The 5888-nt window shown below is 34.8% G+C and overlaps 1 long non-coding RNA gene across 1 annotated transcript; it reads right to left on the bottom strand.

The window, feature by feature from the left end:
• Positions 1 to 1354: 1354 nt before the first annotated feature.
• On the bottom strand, positions 1355 to 3791 carry LOC107574733 (uncharacterized). Its single transcript, XR_001607720.1, has 3 exons — positions 3731 to 3791; positions 3575 to 3622; positions 1355 to 1672 (listed from the first exon to the last, which is right to left on the bottom strand). It is a non-coding gene; the product is annotated as an uncharacterized lncRNA (long non-coding RNA).
• Positions 3792 to 5888: the final 2097 nt, after the last annotated feature.

Here is a 5888-nt window from a genome sequence, read left to right as displayed (position 1 = left end):
TCGTCCTGGATTGTACCTGTTTGCTGGTGTTTGACCCTACCTGTTTTGACCACTCTTGTGAATAAAAGCTGCATTTGGATCCTCAACTCCGTTGTCACGCCTCCCACGTTACAGATATCATGATAAAGCCCAGTGTAACTTCAGTATTTGTTCATCCACACTCAGTAACGTTACCTGCGCGCAAGCGAAACGACCGCGAAAGCGCCAGAGCGGTTATTTATTTGTATGGTAATGAATTAATTAAACTAGCAAAGCGATTACACATATAAATACTTGAACAATATACTTTGCAGTGTCACCTTACAGTTAGCGGAGCAGTAACATTAATAAACACAATGTGAGAGCACGCTTCATAGCACGTTGGAACAATCCTAATAGCGTGACTTCTTCTTTGAAAACGTGACTTCACATCGGAATGCTCGCTAGCGCCATTCACAGGCTTTGGTGACACACAGGCAACTACAGACACACAGGCTTTGGTGATGTGATCCTGAAAGAATATAATAAAAATGCATTATATGCAATGAAAATTATTTTTATTAGTAGTAGTAGCTATATACTTCTAAAAAAAACATTTGTCACAGATTGTATTAAAGTGCAGTGAGGAAGCAGGATTCAGATGCAGCAGTACCTACTATGTTTTTTAAGAAGATTACTGAACTCAGGGAAATGTAGGACAACAAACCATTCACATAAAAACGAATTTAGACAACCAAATACTAAAACTCTACTACTCTATACCAGGGGCAGTTTCTCCATTAGGGCCAATTAAAAATCAATTAAAGACGTAATAAAACAGACGATGAACACTATTAACAGCAATTATTGTGATGCATTCAAACTTATAGCTAAATGTGTTAGTTCTGTATGTTGTTTCAGGGTTGGCATCATCTGAGGTCCTCTGAGGGGTTGCATCATCTCTTCTCAGGTGTTCTGGATCCAGACTGAAGTTTGTGTAAATCCTAGTTACCACGGGATGTCAATCCCGGCAGAAACAGAGAAACAAATAGAGACATAATTAGCGTAGCTGCTGTTCCAACCAAGCAAAATTGATTTGTTTAACCCAAACTAAAGAATAATAATGTGCATTTGATCAGATATAACTGCAGTACAAGATTATGAGATGCATTATTTGAATGCTTGGCCAAAGAGATGTGTCTTTAATCTAGATTTAAACAGAGAGAGTGTGTCTGAACCCCGAACGTTATCAGGAAGGCTATTCCAGAGTTTGGGAGCCAAATGCAAAAAAGCTCTACCTCCTTTAGTGGACTTTGATATCCTAGGTACTACCAAAAGTCCAGAATTTTGCGACCTTAGGGAGCGTGATTGTAGCGTGGTAGAAGACTAGTTAGGTACGCAGGAGCTAACCCATTAAGGGCATTATAGGCAAGTAATAATATTTTGTAACTGATATGGAACTTAAGAGATAGCCAGTGCAGAGACGGTAAAATTGGGGAAATATGATCATATTTTCTTTACCTGGTAAGGACTCTAGAAATATGTCCTAAAAGTAGATAACAGTTTTAGTTTAAACACTCTCTCAAGAACAACTTTCATTTGATTTCCTTATGCTGTATTTGATCATGTTTTCATGAATTCCAATGAACACACACTTGAGGATTAGTGTGAACTTACAGTGTTTTGCTGACCGCATCCAGAGAGGAGTCTTCAGCTAAAACAAATGCAACCAAACAAAGAAATGTGAATGGTGTCATCTGCTATCTGAACAAAATGACTAAATCTAGTGGAGAAAAGAAAAGGTAATTTAAAACAATATTTACAAAAATATTTCTGTATTCATTAGAAACTTTTCTTGTAAGCTGTACTCTATTTTCTTAGTGATTTGGTCCCTTGAGTTACATAAGGGTTTTGTGCACACATAAATCCTGTTTAAAGATTATGATTGAAATGTATCTATAGCTTTTCAAGAGCGTGGAACATCCTCAAACTTTACTGATTGCTTACACAGTAAAATACTACCAAGCGAGTATTAAATTAACTCGGCTCGGAGCATATATGGTCCCACTCTAAAAGAGTGTTAAAGTAACACTGAAGCAGTGTTAAAGTTAATGAGACAATTAAGTGATTAATTAAGTGCTGATTGATCATTAGTAATGAACACCTGATATTAACAAGCAGAATCACTGAAGAAAAGAGAAACACAAGAACTACAACTGACTTCAGCCACAGCCTTAGATTAAATCAACTGAAATAAAAGAAGAAATTAAATCTCTCAAGATCTCAGCAGAAGATAATTAAACAACTCCACAAACAACATCACCAGCTTCACAAATTACTAACCAGTTTAACTTTTATTGTCATGCATCAAAAAAAATTCTTATTAAGAATTAACAGAGGTTTAGATGTTAATGTTTGAAGTCACCATTATGCAGATAAGTGTTTGCTTTAGTTGGACTCTTGACCCTCTAACATTAGTTTTTCTCTGGTTGCTGTAACTGTGTTTATGAAACACATTTGTTATGGCAAGAAACAACAAACTACAAGAGAAAATGTGATCAAGTAATATTGCCCGTTTTTTGATAATGCTGTAGATATCATGTACAGCCTGATTCACTGACATCATCAGTGATGATGTGTAATTTAGTTTTTTTATGGATCATAACTGCATTTTATTGAAATAATATGAAGAACTTTAAAAAATATTTAAATAATTGTTTCTTTTATTCTTAATATTTGCTGTTATTTTTGTGTGACTTTTTACTGCCTTGTTTTTTGACGTTCAAAAATCATATAAAAATTATCCGAATATTTTGTCACCATCGCTGAGATTCACATGCTGATTCTTCATGTCTATGAGTGACAGAATTGAAATCTCTTTGTGAGCCATATTTCTAAAAGTGCTTTAACAATTTTTCTCACGTTGTCTCATATCATAGAACTGCAATAATACGGAAATCATAAAACCACTACATATTTTGATAAACTGCAATCAGAGACTCAAAAGCAAATTTTTCATAAGTTCCTTGCCATCACATATGTGCTTTATAAACACAATTGTAACAGCCAAAGAGAAACTTATATTTAACAAGTCAAGGGTCAAGAGGCAACTACAGCAAACACTATTCACCAAAACGGTAAGTTGAAAAAAAAACTAAACCTTAATTTTCAATAAAGAACTTCTGTTTTAGATACTCCAGAAATAAAGTCAAACTGGTTAGTAATGCATAAAGCTGGTGATGTTGTTTGTGGAGTTGTTTAATTATCTTCTGCTGAGACCTTGAGAGTTTTAATGTCTTTTATATCAGTTGATTTCATCTAAGGCTGTGGCTGAAGTCAGTTGTAGTTCTTGTGTTTCTCTTTTCTTCAGTGATTCTGCTTGTTAACAGCAGGTGTTCATTACTAATGATCAATCAGCACTTAATTAATCACATAACTATCTCATTAACTTTAACACTGCTTCAGTGTTACTTTAACACTCTTTTAGACCATACAGTATATGCTCCGAGCAGTGTTAATTTAACACTTAGGATATTACTGTGTAGCTTTCAGTGCAATGGTTAGATACAGTATGTTTCAGTTGTAATAGTTGTAAGTGTAAAACAGCCAGACTTACTTTTCATGTTGACGGTTCATCGTATAGATATGGAGATGGTTAATTGTCCTAAAATCAATAACAATTTAGTCAAACACTCTCAAGTAAAAATGTTCTTAATTTTCATTTATTTCTATAAACACTGAATGCTGACAGCTCTCAAAGAGAAGTACTCACCTTAAGACATATATAGTCCGACAAACAAAATGTGAACAGTGTCATCTGTAATCCTGATCATGTCAGTCACAATAGATCAAGAGGGATTTTCTTTATTCTCTATGCATTATGGCACTTTTCTTATAGGCCTCTTGAATTTACATGTGCATTTTGTACTCACATAATTCAGATGAAGATTATGTTTGGATATTATCTTTGGGGTCTGTATTGGGGAAAATCGTGGACGATAATGTTTATTCTATATCTATTTATTTGAGTCAAAAATAATAACCTAAGGAAATGGTAATAAACATGAAAGACATGAAACCATGGCACTCATGCAAAAATATTGTATAATACATGTTGAAGCGTACTCACGTGTTCCTTTCTATTTTAGTAAGGAGCTTTGTATGGATACCTGCAGATCACCTTTAAAAACATATTAACATAAAACATTTGTAACCCATACTGGTTTTAACAGTGAAACTGGAATTAAGACATGTAGGCCTATGTGAATGTTAAACACCCCATGGAAAATAATTTGAAATTAATAATTTTGAAAGAAAAGCGATGTGTTATCTGTTGTAGTTAAAATTTGTCTGACAAAAGTGGCATTAATTCATTGTAGAAATAAGAAAAGTAAAATCATATACATCATATACATATACACAGTCATATACACGACACCTCAAAATGTCCGTTTAAATGTAACATATTGTATACTAGGTTTTAACAGTGCAAGTATTTTCTACCACATGACACCATGAGTCTGATGTGGTTGGGAGATGTGTGCGCTTTTTCATTTAGCTTAATCTTTGCCTTTAAGTGCAATTAAATATTCTCAGGAGACCCACTGTCCCCCAAAAGTCTCCTCACGTGTGTTGTTTCATTCAAGTGTAGTTCACAACTCCGAAAGTTAGCGGGTATCGAAAGAATGTGTATCATGTTGACATGGGTTGCATTTGGAAAGTCTTTTCTTATATCTGTAGCTGCCATGTGCCCTGACAAGTTGTTGTTTAAACAAACTTTTTAAATGAACCAGAACATTATGAGTGCAAAGGTCAGGCTCCTGCTAGTGTCATCAGCTCTCTCTTCAAAGCCCGTTCATGTGACCAGCAGACCAACCATTACATCAACATATGATAACTTTCTACATATATTTTGAGTAGATAACAAATAGTATATTTTCAATGAAGGGTATGTTTGCTGTTATGGTTACTATCTGGAGACGTACATCTAAACCCCGGGCCGACAAAAGCTGGTTCGAGCATTCCTGTGCCACATGGACTCCTGGGAGAAATTTAAACCCTGGGTCGGCAACTGAACACTTGGACTTGTTGATGGTATACAACACCAAGCGAAGGTTTTGCAGCAGGGGAGCTTAGGGGTTGGATTCAAGCGCAGTCTACATCCTGCGATTGTGAAACCGCATCAGATCAATTTATTTAAAACTGTAAATTATGCACGGATTTTATGGAACAGTGATGCAAAACCAAAAGGTTTGTTATATTGTCATTTGAATATTCACAACATTATGGCAAAGAGTGATGAAATGAAACATCTTGTAATTAATTCAAATTTTTATTTTCTATGCTTGTCTGAAACATGGTTAAATACTACTTCGCCATCAGCAATGTTACGTATTCCTGGCTAAAATATTTTTAGAAGAGATAGTGTAATGAATTTTTACTCATTTGTAATTGTAGGGAATTAATTATTATTAAATCATTCAGGTTTTGAAAGGACTCGAATCTGAATAAGTCGAGGTCCACCTGATTAAACTGATTTTTAATCTAAATGGTTTACACTCGGCCAGCGAGAAGATGTCAGTGTATATTACCAATTGAATATGTATTTTATGTTCTCCCTGGCCATGGGTTAACACAATTATGATAATTTGTCAGCTCTTAGAGAGGTAACGTTGATCTTGGCAAAGTTTTAACCTTGAAATTATATGACACCAAACCAATGATTTTCTATAAATGAAACATGAATTTTATTGGCTATTCTAGATTACATCAAAACTAAACTAAAACACACATACACACACATATATACAGCTCAGAAAATTGAAGGAATGAGTTAACGGAGTTGCATGACGTTCAAAGATCTAAACTCGTTTTCACGAGTGGTTTTAAAATCACCTGAGAGAATTCCTGAAGCAGAGAATTTTAGCTTC

Source organism: Sinocyclocheilus grahami, unplaced genomic scaffold (genome assembly GCF_001515645.1).
Source record: "Sinocyclocheilus grahami isolate Dianchi unplaced genomic scaffold, SAMN03320097.WGS_v1.1 scaffold2320.1, whole genome shotgun sequence".
Classification (NCBI taxonomy): Eukaryota; Metazoa; Chordata; class Actinopteri; order Cypriniformes; family Cyprinidae; genus Sinocyclocheilus; species Sinocyclocheilus grahami.
The sequence above is the reverse complement of the archived record's forward strand: the minus strand, read 5'-3'. Positions and strand labels throughout refer to the sequence as shown.